This window comes from Ursus arctos, unplaced genomic scaffold (genome assembly GCF_023065955.2).
Source record: "Ursus arctos isolate Adak ecotype North America unplaced genomic scaffold, UrsArc2.0 scaffold_13, whole genome shotgun sequence".
Taxonomy (NCBI): domain Eukaryota; kingdom Metazoa; phylum Chordata; class Mammalia; order Carnivora; family Ursidae; genus Ursus; species Ursus arctos.
The window spans coordinates 31,943,339-31,959,778 of NW_026622797.1; the positions used below are offsets into that span (position 1 = coordinate 31,943,339).

The following is a 16,440-nucleotide window of genomic DNA, read 5'->3' on the forward strand; positions in this document are numbered from 1 at the left end:
ATTATTGTCACTTTTCCTTTAAACTGTGAATTGACATTTAAAGAATGTAAGAAAAGAAATTTTTAAAAAGTCTATTCTTTTTTAAAGATATTTACCATTGCCAGTGCTCTTCCTTCTAATGATAGATCCAAATTATATCTAGTACCATTTTCCTTCAGCCAGAGGAATTGTCATTGTCATTTCCTGTAGCGGAGATCTGCTGACAGCACATTCGTCAACTTTTTATTTGAAGGTAGGTTATTTCACTTGCCCTTCAGAACACGTTTTTGCCAGATATGGAATGCTTGATTGAGAGGGTTGGTTTTTTTTTTTGTTTTGTTTTGATTTTTTTCCTTTTAGCATTTTAAAGATGTGGTTCCATTGTCTTCTGGATTCTACTTTTTCTGATGGGAAGTAAACCCTAATTATTGTTGTTACCTTTATGGGACGAATCTTTTTAAACTGTGGTTGCTTTTAAAATTCTCTTTTCATCGTTTGTTTTTAAGTTTCCTTTTGATATTTCCCGGTGTGACTTTGTTTTTATCCTGCTTGGCTTTCACTGAGAATCCTGGACCGGTGGGTTGCTGATTTAGGTCAAATTTCGAATTTTTTGGTCCTTATTTCTTCAAATATAATTTTCTGCCCGATTCTTCTTCTCCTTTCCTTCTGGGACTCCCATTACATGTGTATTAGACTGCTTGATATTATTTCACAGGTAATTCGGGTTCTGCTTATTTTGTTAAAGTCTTTTCTTTTTCTGTGCCTCAGTTTGGATGACTTTATTGACCAATCTTCAATCCTTTTTCCTGTTATGGCCAAACATCTTTTAATGCCATCCAATGAATGTTTCATTCCAAATATTGTATTTTTTAGTTCTAATATTTCCATTTAGTACCTTCCTTTCTCAAATTTTCTACAAATTCCATATATCTCCTAACATTCCCTAGCTCCTCACCTCTCCTTCTAATCATTTCCTATAGATGCTTTAAATATTTTAGTTATTTCAAAATCTCTTTCTGCTAATTCCAACATCTACACCATCTATTAGCCTGTTTCTATTGACTAATTTTTCTCTTGATTATGAGCCACATTTAGTGATTTTTAATTGTGTGTGGTATTCTGATCCTACATTATACACAACCTGAATTCTGTTATCTTTCTCCGAAGACCGTGATTTTCTTCGAACAAGTAGTTGTATTATTGGAAGATCCCCTCGAGGTGAGAAATCTTGGTTTTAGACTTTCTTAGAGTAGGTTTATTTTAGTTTTGTCATTAGTCCCAAGGAAAAGCTCTTAGTCTGAGGATAAAGACTTTTTTCTTCAGGGTCTATTTAGCTTAATTGAAGTATAATTTACATACCATAAAATTAATCTATTGTAAATGCATAATTTAATGATCTTTCATAAATTAATAGAGTTGTACAACTATAACCACAATCCAATTTTTAAAAGTTGTGCTAAAAATACACATAACATAAAATTTACCATGTTAGCCATTTTTAAGTGTACAGTTCAGTGGCATGGAGTACATTCACATTATTGGGCAATTATTTCCACCATCCATCTTCAGAACCCCTTTATATTTTGCAAAACTGAAATTCTATACCTGTCAAATAGTAATTCCCCATTCCTCTCTCCTTCCAGGCCCAGAAAACCATCATTTTACTTTTTGTCTCTGTGAATTTGATGACTTTAGTTAACCTCATGTAAATGGAACCATACAGTATCTGTCCTTTTGTGATTGGCTTATTTCACTTAACATAATGTCCTCAAGGTTCATCTATGTTGTAGCACATGTCAGAATTTCCTTCCTTTTAAAGGTGCATAATTCATATATATATATATATATATATATATATATATATACACACACACACACACACACACACACACATATGTACACACACATATATATATATACACACACACACACATACACACATATGTACACATATATATATACACACACACACATACACACATATGTACACACATATATATATACACACACATACACACATATGTACACACACATATATATACACACACACACATACACACGTATGTACACATATATATACACACACACACACATACACACATATGTACACATGTACACATGTATATATATACACACACATACATATATGACATTTATCCACAATCCAGTTTTAGAACGTTTCCATTACTTCAAAAAGCTGCCTTATGCCTGTTTACAGTTAATCCCACAGCCACCTCAGCCCTAGGCAACCACTGATCTGCTTTCTGTCTCTATAAATTTATTTTCTCTAACCATGCAATAAATGAATCATATAGTATGCAGTTCTTTGCATCTGGCTTCTTTGATTTAGCCTATTTTCGAGGTTTAGAGTAAGTCTTTACTCCTAATGCATGTCCCTTGTGGAGCTTTAATGGAAGCCTGGAACATTTACCAAATGCTTCTGATTGGGTGGGTCTTGAAGTCTAAACTCCGTGTTCCCTATGGTGAGTGGCCACTGAAACCAACGTAGAGGTCTTTTAGCTTTTCCAGCTATCATTTTTCTTCTGAGTTTCCTAGACTCTTATCCTGCACAAATACAGTTCAGAGGTTAACCAAGAATTTAAGGGAAGTTAATACACAGATTTAGGGGCTCCTATTACTCTGATTCCCTCCTTTTTGAGATTTGTTCTCTCGATTTCCAGCTACTGTGGTAGTCCACAAATACGGAGGCTACTAGGATTAGGGCTCTCTAATGGAGATCATCCTCCATGCCCTGGATTGGGGTGTGCCCCTTGCCCCCATCCAGGGAAAAACTGAATAATGTGGGTCTTACCCATTATCATTGCTTCTTTTAAGTGTTGGATAACTTCTCAATTCTGCCTCCTTTTGGACTTTCTCCAGTGACTTTGAACAGGCGATCTTTACATTTTGTCCAGAATATATAATTGTAGTTGGTAGGACAGTTAGTCTGAAACAAGATATTTCACCATTACCAGAGCCACTTTATGACAAGATTTCTTTAGTGTGAAAAATAAGAACTAAGAGGTTCAGAACCAATAATTAAGATATCATCGCTTCAGAATTTGTGATAAATCAGACAGAACTTTAGCCATAATTTCTTGAAGGAAATGAATATTATAAACAAGATCACAGGAATAGTTCCTAAACCACCTACAGGGATAAAATCTTGTATCCTTCTGGACATGGCCCTCCTGAGTCGTGGAGTTTAGCAAAATGTCGAGACAGGACTGGGCGACCTTCAGTTCTATGAGAGATGTAACAGATCAGTTTCTGATGGGACTCATTTATGAGCAAACTAGTGGATCAGTGGGTGTCCTTTGTATGTGGGAAGAAGAGGCTAGAGATTTACTGAGCCTCAGAACTTAGCTGTTTTAGGTTTCCACTGCCTCCTCTTTGGCCTAATAGGATGGCCAGTTTCTCACACGTGTCGTCTAGCTCATGCTTAACTGCTTAAGCGGCAGCTGCAAGCAGAGTTTCTGATTATCTCCTACTGAACGTGACCGGTTGGCTGTGGACACTTGTCAGGTAGGCAGAACTGGTGCCCTTGGTGAGAAGGCACAGCTAAATGCTGCTCTGATTGTCCAGTTGAAGATCGTTTATTATATCCTAAAGAGCCATCTAATTTAGTTGTGACAGAAGAGGACCAGAAAATAGAGTATCTTTGAAGGATCAAAGTAATTCCAATATACAGACCCATGAATTTACTCACAAAATAAGGTCTTACTAGAAATAGATATACTGATATAGTCACAGAAGTTACTTCCTGGTGTTTGGTCTATGGATGATTTTTATTCTCTTATTTGTAATTTTCTGGACTTTCTGTATTCTCGAAAACAATAAAAATCACTTTTGGACTCAGATTTTTACAAAATGAGGGATATGGTAGCCTGGCTCTCAGTGTCCTACTTTTAGCCAAGCTAAAACCCAAGCCCTGCTTCAGAAAGCCATAAACCATCTCTCATGCTTAAGACCTTCCAAAAATTCAAACAGACTCAGAATTGTAATTTTCCTCTGAAACCTGTCCAGCTACTCAGTTTCTTAGAGATATCAAGAAGCAAATATAGATCTATATATCTCAAGAACCAGATATATAATTTTCCACTTAAATCCAACATGTGGTAGACATCCACTAACCAGCTGATGAATAAATGCATGAAAGAATAAATGCAATGAAGGAATAACCTATTCGGTCAGAAGTTTTTCAATTGCAGATGTCTGAAAACCGAATGTAAATGGAGCATTAGTAATTACCGTACCTGGAAGGGGAGGGGTCAAGCTGTACCCAGGTATGTTTTTCCTTCGCTCAGCCATCCGTGAATTGGCTTCAGATTCCTTCTGGCGCCTCTACAGGTGTGCCACACAAATGTGACATTAGGCAGCTCTGGGGTTACATTCTTAGAGCTTTTAATTCAAAGTAAAAGAAGAACTTTGCCTCACCTCCAATCCAGAAATTCCAGGTAAGTTCTGAGTGGACCACTGTGAGTCCTAGCCCACCCTTGTAGCCAGCATGGGTGAGCACTGTGACTGACAGCCCTCCAGACGCCAGGGAACTAGGAAGAATCCCTCAGAGGAAGGGAGGGGGAGGCACAAATACCAGGAGAAGTAAGGAGGGAGACAGACTGGGCAGACACAGCCAGCATGTCCTCTAGAGAGAAGCATTATTAATCATGAAAACGGCAGCAGTGATAATAACTGCGATTTATCACAGGTACCACCGAAGCCCTTCACACCGTTTATCTCAAAGCCATTCCGTAACCCTGCAGGTGCTAAGGATCAGAGCCATTAAGTGACCCAACCAAGAGCAAAGTAAATGATGGAAACCAAGAGGCGAACACTTAATGGACTATAATGGAAAAGGGTACAAATGCATTGAGGGGATTTAAACTTAGACCTGCCCGCTGATAACATGCTTGACTGTGTTTTGTGTTTTGTTTTTTGTTTTTTAAAAAAGGGAGGGAAGTCATCCCTGAATAAAACGTAGGACTATGTTGCTGACATACATTTTAATTTATAATTTATGCCTTCATTGTGACTCTGGCAATGAAATATTCTAGCTTTTCATGTGACTTCATTCTTTTTAAGTTAAGGTGATTCTTTAATCATATAACTGAACTTGGTTTTTATAGTTTTAAAAAAATTAAGTAAACTAATTTTTATTCCAACAAATCTAGAAATTAAGAAAATCACTAAAAACCAGGCATGTGTTCTCCCTTGGGGTTTGGGAAACATTGACAATATGACTTTCATTTTAAAAATATATGCTTGTAGAAAGCCACTCATAGAAAGGTAGTATACACAGTGGTTCAGAGCATGGGGTCTGCGGCCAGAGCCGGGTTGGGATCCAGACTCCTAATGCTGTCTTATCAGCTGTGTGAGCTTGGACAGATTCCCTAACTGTTCAGTGTCCTGCTCTCCTCATATGTGGAATGGAGATAAGAAGGAGTCCTGTGATACAGGGCTGCTGTGTGGGTTATAATGCTCAGTCCATTGTGTTGGGGCAATGCCTGGCTAAACTGATGGTAGCTCTTAATTTTATTAGTGCTCTGATAGCATTTGCATAGGGCTTTTTGCGGGCTTTTCATAGTCCTTGTTTTGCTTCTGGGTTGTTTTTTTTTTTAATTTTTATTTTTTGTTGTTGTTGTTTGTTTGTTTGTTTTTAAAGAGAGAGAGTGGAGGGAAGGGCAGAGGCAGAGGGCGAGGGAGAGAGGGACTCTTAAGCTGGCTCCACGCCCAGTGCAGAGCCCCGTCTGGGCTTGATCCTACCATACTGAGATCACGACCTGAGCCCAAATCAAGAGTCAGGTGCTCAACCAACTGAGACCCCCAGGTGTCCCTGGTTTTTATCACAGATCCCCATCAGAGAGGAAATAGAGTTGCTCCCCTCATTACAGAGGCTGCGTTAATTCCTCAATTCACAGCGGTGTCGGGGAAATCATCTCCTGGTTCTGGGCTGCTGAAGAATGGAGTGTCCATTCAAGTATCAACTACCTGAGTCTTTTGTATTCCACAGGGTTGAACTCTGCAGTCGAGACTGATGATCAGCGAGAAGATGAGAAGGTGCCTTATGGGAAGGGCACTGCCAGGTCTCGGGAGTGAGGGAAAGGAGGAGGCTGGGTCTTCAGGCCAAGGCTTGTACTGCATCGGAGAAATGAGGTGGCGACTGGGAACGAGGTGTCTTCCATCAAGAACCCCGGACGCCAAAGTAAAATAACGCAAAAGTCACCCTTAAGCCGACAAGTTTCAAAGCTGGCGGATTGAACTTAAACAGCCTATTTTAAGTTAATCATGTGAGAATATTGAAGTCTAAATCATGAAAACTTACTAGTTAATTGCATCTGTGTTTGCTTATTAGTTACTTATTGAGAAGATAAAGGCCAGTTCTTTCTACAGCTTTGTCTTCCCGCATTAGCTGAAAGTCCGCTGAGATCCGAGACTCAAGAGGAAATGGACAGAGAAATGCAGCAAGACATATTTCTTCGTGTGTGCTGGCGGCTTTTCCAGGTTGCCTAGTCTGAGTCATGCAAAGCATACGCAGGCGGGCGATTATCGATATCAAGACGTGCCGAGGCACCAGGGGGAGTGGTGCTGAAGTTGAAGCTCCCGCCAGAGACGGAGGCTCTTGTTCCAACATGTATTTAGGTATCAAGCTTATTCTTCCCCTGGTCTTAGTTTTAACAGGTTTTGATTTCCTTGTGCTCCCAAAACCTTGAGATGGAAATATCATCATCCTGACCGTACTCCTTACTTTTACCTACGAACTCGTGCTATATTGGCTTAAAAACAATCATGACCAAAAAAGCCAGGGAAAGATAAATTTGCATTTTGAAAAAGAAAAGCAAAAGTCAAACATATCTTTTGCTTTGGAATTTTTTTCTCCTTGAGATGAATATCCATGCTTCATAAATATTCACTCAAGTCTGTTTTGACAATCGGCCTATATAAAGAAGATTCTAAAACATAACCTGGAAGTTTTAAATTTCTTCTTCTTCTTAAGATTTGTTTATTTATTAGAGAAAGAGAGCATGAGCAGGACGGGCAGAAGGAGAGAGAATCTCAAGCAGACTCCATGCTGAGCATGGAGCCCAATGAGGGGCTCAATCTCTTGACCCTGAGCTCAGGACCCTGAGCTGAAACCAAGAGTCACAGCTTAACCGACTGCACCACCCAGGTGCCCCCTGGAAGTTTTAAATATCTTCCGTGAATGAAAAGGCTTCACTGATCTCAGAGCATCCACAAATACACCTTAGAATTTTTTCACTTTTCTTTTTCCTTAACCTGGTCTGAGCCCTACCTCTTTCCCACTCCCAAGAAATAGAGTTTATCCAAAATTCCAGATGCTCCTGGCATTGAACTGGGGGCTTGGATGGAGGTAAATGAAGGAAATGAGTCTCTTCTGCTTGTGGAGTTCACATTCTAAGATCGACAAAACTTAGTTTCTAAAAGAAACCACTGCTCAAAATATTAGTCAAAAGAATTTTGGAAGACTCTTGGGAGGGGTCAGTATAACTTAGGGTTCTATGAAAATATTCCAATGATAAAATTTTAGGTTTAAAAAGCTGTAAATATCAGGTCGGACTGTGTTTGCATTTTTTAAAGCTTATCATTGATTTTTTTTTCCCCTGTCCTGTTTCTTCCAAACATGAAAAATTATGACTTTGGCTTCCGATGGGTTAAAAATATATTCTGCCTAACGTCCCACCCTGAATTCCACCACGTGCTCATATGTGAATAATGCCACCTCATCCCAAATTGAAGCATGGGAAATTTGCGGTTCCCTCAAAGGATTGTAAATGAGCCTGTTGTCAAGCTGCCAAAGTAAATTAACAAGATTTAAATTTTTCTGTAATATCTATCAGAAATTCCAATGACTAGTAATTAAAGCAGCCCTTGCTCTCTTGTGACTCATGCGGTGTGACAAAACAGTCCTAATGTGTCACCTCTCTGCTCTGCCTGTTTGATCATGTTGAGTTGGGGACCAGGTGGCTTATCCTGTAGGGTGTCTATTAAATTCTAAATAGAAATAAAACTCAATAAATATTTTATGGTATGGGTGAGTATATGTTCCTCGAAGCCATCCTGCACCCTTGAGTTTTGTATGAACAGCATTTTCTATAATAAAATAGCTTATCATTATAGAAAAAATTTTAAAATGTGCAAGAGGGAAAAACCACCCACCATCCATCGCCCAGAGATAATCACTTTTAATATTATTTCTGTGTATTTGCAGCCCAGAGATTTTGATATATATTCAGAAGTAATTGTGATCATATGACCTATAAATCATCCAATTTGACTTTAAAGCATCTTTTTTGGATTATAGGTGATGTAGTAACATTACTGAACATTTGGAAAATAAAGAAAAGAAGATAACGATAACGGTAACTAGAATCCCACCCAAAGATAATCGTTATCAATATTTTACTTCTAATTATAATCTTTTTTCTTTACATATTCATATATATTTAAAGGTACACAATAGGGATTTTTTTTGGCATAATGAGCAGAAAAATATTTCAAATAACTCTGATGGGTGATGTGATGCAGAGTGGCAAGTGGCAGATAATATGTTTTCTTATTTTTCATAGAAAAACTTAAAAATTCAGGTCATCAAAAATTTTAAAGAAATAAAAAATAAGTTTTCAGGTTACTTGGCTAAGAAACTGATTCCTACTTTTTTTTTCAGGAAACTGATTATGTATGTTGAAGGTAGAGGAGACAAGAAAATTGTGGTTTGGGGGCTTCTCCCTGTCCAGTGTCATAACTACATGAAAGCACCTAGGCCCCGTGAGCAAGAGCTGGAACCTGACTTCCGCAGCTAGTCTTTTAAATGGTCATCAAACACAGCAAATGAGGGACTCCGGCTGAGCTTGGGGGTATAGAATGTGGCTCAAGAAGCACATTTTCTGGAATTATGGAAAACACACAAACAAACCAGAAGCGGGAGAGAAATATTTGAGAAGGTCTAACTCTGTGAAGACTTGTTGCCTGGCTATTGAATGCTTCTGACAACACATATTCGATTGCATCTCTAAGTTTGGAACTCAAACTACGTAAGTAAGTCTCAGGAGCCCTTTTATATAGTTGGACTCTTATGGAGTTTTGAAATTTTTGTTTCATCTTGGAGTATTCTATCTATTAAGTATTTTTTTCCAAGAGAGGTACACGTGTAGACCTTTGGGGGCATTTTCAAACCTGAGATTGTCTTTGTGGATGTTCCTGAGTCATAATCCTTTCCTTGTAAATTCCATAGACATTCCTCCAATGTGTTTTGCCCATTGGGGTTGCCGGGGAAACATCGTAAGTCAGCTTTTTGGGGGTGTATTTGTAAACAATTGGTAATTCCTTCTTGACCTCTTGGTCATTTTTTAGTCTTGGTCCATTAAACTCTCATTTGGATTCTGATATTGAAAGTAAAGAACTGGCTTGCCTTTAAATCCCAAAGCATTCATTAGAGATTTGTATAGAACAAGACTATATGTGCAATAAGATATTATCCATGTTATCCATATATCCACATAAGACACATGGGTTCTCACGTCCAGATAGGATAGCCTCACCAACCTTCAACCAAACAGATTCAATACACAATACTGTTTCAAAGACAGGCATCAATTATGCCGGTAGCCTCTGGCTAGGGTGGGTTTTCTGGGCCATGGTGAGACTGAAGTTTAAGGATTAGTCTTTGTGATTGAATGTTTCATCTGGCAATCTATTGATTGATAGAATTCTTGCCAAGATTGAGAGGAGTATTTTGCAATGAAGTCCTGACTAATCAAAAAAGGAGAAACACCTGGCTTGGAATCTATTACTGTCCAAAATGAATTCTTGAACATTACAAGTAAAGCAGTAGCCAAGTATGTGGGGTGAACATTGAGAACTACAAACAACTTGGTCTGATTACGTGGTGGTAACCGAATTTTCTACTCAGGATATAACTCCATCACTTAATTAATTTAGCTTGTACCTCAGTAAACTCCCTTCATCTTCATATCGAAGTTATTTTATCCATTTCAAAAGAAATTCTTTCATTGGGACTTTACTGCTTTTAACATAGCTATTTCCTTCTCAGGAACACAAATACAATCCTTAAGAAATATTTTAACTTTATTTTTATATTTATTCTATGTTCTGAATAACTCTAATTTAAAAAAAATCTCATTCTCCCTTTCCTTTGCAATCTGAGAGAGCTCAGGTTGGTTTTCCATATCACCAATTCACTTTTCTGTATTCTGCTTTAGACTGTCAGAAAGGCACATTTCAGTTCTGTCTTAGACTCCCAAACCAAAATACCACATATCTGGTGGCTTATAAACAACAGGAATTTATTGCTCACCGTTCTGGAGGCTGTAAGTCTGAGATCAGGAGCCAGCATGGTCAGCTGAGGGCCTCCTCCTGGGTCGCAGACTCCTTGTTGTGTCCTCACATGGCAGAAGGAGCATGGGAGCTCTGTGAGATCTCTTCTAAGGACACTCACCCCATCCCTAAGGGCTCCACCCTTATGACCTAAGCACCCTCCAAAGGCCCCACCTCCTAACACCATCATCTTTGGACATTAGGATTTCAACATGGGGATTTTGGGTGGACGTGAACATTCAAACCATAGAAGTTCTATTCTACTTTTGTTTCCTTGTAGGTCTTTATTATCTTAGCCAACTCCTTTTTCATTTACTTCTGATTTTCGTTTTCATCTCAGCTGGTTTTCTATGACTTTGACTCCTTTTTCACAGAGGGAGTGTGTTTTCGCAATCTACCAAGGATACCAAAACAATTCAGAAGGTGTTTGGCTCGTGCATTAGGTGTTTTTAAAAGTTAATCTTACTCTGAATCTTGAGAATGAAAGTGCCATGCAGGCTTTTAAATTCATAGTTGAGACAGGAGAACTCTAGATTCAGGGTCTGTCTGCAGCCAGGGTGTGGATGCCCGGGATGTGACTCCTGGTCATACGGATGCTGGTGGAACTAGCCTCTTCGATCTACAGCTGGGGGCCAAGTCCACATGTGCATCTTCCAGCCCAGTTTCCAAGCATTGGCATATTCGTCTAGTTCCAAGTTGGCTCTGTGATATGGAGATGGGATTTTTTTCCCCGCTGACCCTACTTCCCTTCAACTTGATACCCTGAGCAAATAAAATACAAGAAAATGTGAGATACACTAATACTAAACTTTCTGTCTTAACAACAGCACTTGCGGAAGCAACCCTTCCCAGTGCCAACCTGTCTCCCCTACTTTATACCCTATTGAATCTAGGAGTTACAGCTTCTGAAAAGATGTAGAAGTAAGGGTAGGGGTAGCCCACCCCGTCTGGCTCCCCCCCCAATCATGGGCTGCAGGGGCAGCTGCCTCCGGTGGAGGCCGGGGTGGGGCAGGGGGTTTGCTCATTTCAGAACTAATGGTTTAATAAAAGTATAACCCCTTTCCCCTGTCCATTCAGATGTCTATTCTAATAGTCCTTCTACTACAAAAAAGACTGAACCTTTCCAACATTAAAAATAGGTAAATGCCATAGATTAAATCCAATTTAAAGTTGGTTATATGGCTACTGAGTCTTTGAGATCTTATTATTCCTGTGCTGTGTCTTTTGGGTGATAATCTTGTGTAAAGGTAATTTGTAATAATTATTCAATGATTTGAAACAAGATTCATTACTAATATGTTCAGGTTGTATTTCTAGATATTAGAGAATAGCATGATTTTTCATTTGCTAAGGTCACATCACTTGATGCTAAAGGTCACAGTAAAAATACTTTAACATTCGTGGAAATTGCCGTTTATAGAGGATGTGAAGCAAGGAAAATCTTAGGCATATTGCACAAGGATTATAAACTCTGCTGGTAATTCTGCCTTTGTCCTAGACCCAATATTTGACTCCAAAATTTCAGGGAGCTTAGAAAGCTGAAGACGGGAAGATTACACATTAAGTGTATAATGTTTCTGCTTCTGTTGATACTCATATTGCCAGGGGTGTGATGTGGTTTCAGTTTAATTGTAATCACTGTGACAGTAACTGCAACAGTTAACACTCAGATACAGTGTTTGTTCGAGCCGTTCTTCCAGTTCTTGTCCCCAAAATTAATCTTTTAGTTGAAAGCTTCTACGTTGATTTTTGGTTTCAAAAAGAATTTTCTAAAACAACATTTTTTCAGCTATTTTAAAGACATTAAAAATATCTTTTCCATATTTTTAAGAAAGAGCTAAACCCATTCTGAGCTCAGATCAGACCTCATGTTTAAGTTAGGAATTAAGAGGGGGCACCTGGGTGGCTCAGTCAGTTAACCGTCAGCCTTCGGCTCAGGTCAGGATCCCAGGGTCCTGGAATCGAGTCCCGCATCGGGCTCCTTGCTCAGCAGGGAGCCTGCTTCTCCCTCTCCCTCTGCCTCTGTTCCCTATGCTTGTGCTCACTCTCTCTCTCTCTGTCAAATAAATAAATAAAATCTTTTAAATTAGGAATTAAGGAAAAGTGATCTGCATGAACCAGGGGGGTAGTCAGTGTATTTTAGGGGAATCGTGACGGTTGCACAACTCTTTGCATATTTTCAATCATGAATGCATGGTTTTACTGTTTATTTACTATCCATTTCTGCATGCATAATTTGCAGGCGCCAGTTAATACAAGGGACAAGGACAAGAAGAAATTAGGTGATAATCTGCCACTTCCAACCATCCCTGTGCACACATACTGAAGAGCTGTGCTGCTCCTTGTTCCCCCACTGCCTGGTCATACGGATGCTGGAGGAACTAGCCTTATCTAGTTCCAGGGACTAGGGAAGAATAGATTTTCAGAATGGTCCTAGATGGACATATGGCCTGAGGAGCGGTTTGTGATCACACCTGGGAATGTATGATTCCAGGATGACACCCACACACGTGTGCCCTCCACCCAGACCTCGTGCGGTCTTTTTACACCTGAACTCATATGGCCCCTGTGGTCTACCCAGCTCCTCTGGATTCCTTATTATATATTGCTTTGCAATATTATTTAATATTTTGGTGTATTAACATTTTGTCTTTTCAACTAAATTTTCAGTTTCTTGAGGTCAGGGGCAACATCTTATAAACCCTTATTATTTTTCATAAACTAGGCATTCAATAAACATTTGTTGAGTTAAACAGAACTTGTGCAGTTGACTACATAAAAGCTCTTCCCGCATGCTCTGGGATTCAGAATATTTAAATTCGTTATGTTTTCCTGCTAAATGAGTACAAGTCAAGAAATTATTTTGTTTCAAGCCTCATTAACTTTCTTGATTTAGTAACATATATCTGAGGAGTTCTTAATGCAGGGAAAAAAACATATGCTATGATGTTAATCAGGATACAAAATTGAATATACGGTTTCATTTCAACCAGTACGGGAAAACGGTAGAAGCATCTATCTTTGGATGATTATGTGAATTTTCCTCTTTTTTGACTTTTCTGAATCTTAAAATTTTTTACCTCTCAAAACATTTACTTTTGTAATCAGAGGCAAATTTAAGAAGGAAAAACATCTTTGTAGGCCTTGTATGTGTATGTCTGTGGGTATGTGGGTAAGTATGTGTGTGAGGGAGAGAGTCAGAATTTTCTCTTTAAAGTAAAATAAAGCAATAAAAATAAAAATCTCTAAATAAAGGTGAACCGTGTTAATTGCTATTTTACCAAAGCACATATAGTAACTTGACATAATAAAAGTCATGTTGTTCAACACTTTATTAACCAGAACTCTAGCTGTAATTTACCATACGCATATCTCCTTCTATATTTGCAACACTCTCTTCAATCTCTATTTTAATGTGCAGCAAGCTCCAACTTAGCAGAGATGTGTTCTAGTGAATCAAATATCAGAGTTAAAGAGATAATAGCTATTTCCAGTTGGCAAAATGCTAGAAACCAATATATATATACTATATATATATATATATATATATATTAAGATTTTATTTATTTATTTGACAGAGAGAGAGACAGACAGCGAGAGAGGGAACACAAGCAGGGGGAGTGGGAGAGGAAGAAGCAGGCTCCCAGCGGTGCAGGGAGCCCGATGTGGGACTCGATCCCAGGACCCTGGGATCACACCTTGGGCCAAAGGCAGACGCTTGACGACTGAGCCACCCAGGCGCCCCTAGAAACCAATATATTTTTATTGTTTGTGTTTGTATTGATGAGCAATCCCTCAGAAAATTAAACGTCAGTACCTAAATACATTATTACCCTTCAGCCTCTTTTCCCCTCCTCTTCAGAAGCAGAATGGGATATTTGAAGAATTATAAAGCAACGATATTGGAAAATAATGGTAACAAAACCATTTTGAGCACCTAATGTCTACGGTGCTGGGCACCAAGTGGAGAGAGCTGAGCAGACCCAGGGCTCTGCTCTCAAGGAGACACAGACACATAGTTATAAATGTGCTCAGTGTTCTAACCCAGAATGTCACAGTTAGTGAGAAGCACCATCTTGTCTTGCTTCATGTATGTGCAAGGTCACTTTTATTGGACATCCTCTTTGGCCTTCAGAAGTTCTCATGGATGAGTGCTACATATTTAATAAGCATTCATTATGCTCCTATTCTCTGTTTGTTTTTTTTTCTTTTCTTTTCTCTTTTTTTGCCCCCAACCCCCAACCTCTCCTGTCTGGCAACTACCACTCTGTTCTCTCTATTTATGAGTCTATTTCTGTTTGCGTGCTTGTTCATTTATTCATTTGTTTAGTCTTTTAAATTCCACATATAACTGAAATCATATGACACTTGTCTTTGTCTGACTTAGGCCCATCCATGTTGTCACGAATGGCAAGATTTCATTCTTTTTTATGGCTTAGTAATCTTCCATTGTATATATATACCACGTCTTCTTTATCCATTCATCTATTGATGGATACTTAAGTTGCTTCATTTCCTGGCTATTATAAATAATGCTACAATAAACATGGTGGTGCATCTATCTCTTTGAATTAGTGTCTACATTTTCCTTGGGTACTTATCCAGCAGTGGAATTACTAGGTTGTATGGTATTTCCATTTTTCATTTTTTGAGGAATCTCCATGCTCTTTTCCACAGTGGCTACACTAATTTGTATTCCCACTAACAATGCATGAGGGTTCCCTTTTCTTCACATCTTTGCCAACACTTGTTATTTTTTATCTTTGTGATTTTAGTCGTTGTGACAGGTGTAAGTTGATATCTCATTGTAGTTTCGATTTGCATTTCCCTGATGATTGCAGATAGTGAGTATCTTTTCAAGAGTCTGTTGGCCACCTGTGTATCTGCTTTGGAAAAATACCTATTGAGGTTGTCCTCTGCCCATGTTTTAATTGGATTATTTGGGGATTTTTGGTGTTGAGTTGTGTAAGTTCTTTATATATTTTGGATATTAACCCCTTATTGGATATGTCATTTGCAAATATCTTCTCCTATTCAGTAGGTTATCTTTTCATTTTGTTCGTAGTTTCCTTCATTGTGCAGAACTTTTTTTTTTTAAAGATTTTATTTATTTATTTGACAGAGAGAGACAGCCAGCGCGAGAGGGAACACAAGCAGGGGGAGTGGGAGAGGAAGAAGCAGGCTCTTAGTGGAGGAGCCTGATGTGGGGCTCGAACCCAGAATGCTGGGATCACGCCCTGAGCCGAAGGCAGACGCTTAACCGCTGCGCTACCCAGGCGCCCCTCAGAACTTTTTTTTTTTTTAAAGATTTTATTTATTTATTTGACAGAGAGACAGCCAGTGAGAGAGGGAACACAAGCAGGGGGAGTGGGAGAGGAAGAAGCAGGCTCCCAGCAGAGGAGCCCGATGTGGGGCTCAATCCCAGAACTCCGGGATCACGCCCTGAGCCGAAGGCAGACGCTTAACAACTGAGCCACCCAGGCGCCCCTGTGCAGAACTTTTTATTGTAGTGTGGTCTCAATAGTTTAATTGCTTTTGTTTCTCTTACCTGAGGAAACACATCCATAAATATGCTACTAAGGTAGATATCCAAGAGATGACTACCTGTATATTCCTTTAGGAGTTTTATGGCTTCAGGTCTCACATTTGACCTTTAATGTTCTCTGTCTGCTTTTATGTTAAGACCCGGTCCCTGGATTTATAGTCAGGTTTAAATCCTGGTCCCGCATTTACCAGTTGTATGAGCCTAGGTAAATCATGGAAGCTGGTTAAGCCTGTTGCTTCATCTGTGAGGCTGGTGTGGGGATCAGCTGAGATCATTCACATGAAGATCCTGGCACCAGGCTTGGCCAGGGCTTTGCTGTAGGAATGCAGCTGTTGGGTCTCAGTCACAACTCAAATATGAAGGACGTGGCATTTTTTTCATTTTCTGTCACTCAGTTTCTGACTCTATGCCTCCATTTCCCTGGGCGACCCCTCCCCCCGCCATGTTGTAAATTTTTGTATAGGAACAAAGAAGTGGCAGTCACTGGAGAAAGAGTGTTCTTCGTTGTTAAAAAAGCACATGTCACTGCTCCTCTGCTTGGCCCTTCCAGGTCTGGAGGCTCT

At 39.2% G+C, this 16,440-nt stretch overlaps 1 long non-coding RNA gene across 1 annotated transcript in view; it reads left to right on the forward strand.

Moving 5' to 3' along the window:
* Positions 1 to 2,003: 2,003 nt before the first annotated feature.
* Positions 2,004 to 16,440, forward strand: part of LOC123001357 (uncharacterized) — a 62,623-nt gene continuing 48,186 nt past the window's right edge. Inside the window, exons 1-2 of the long non-coding RNA XR_007191570.2 lie at positions 2,004 to 6,618; positions 8,663 to 9,029. This is a non-coding gene — a long non-coding RNA (uncharacterized LOC123001357). The remainder of the gene's footprint in view (positions 6,619 to 8,662; positions 9,030 to 16,440) is intronic.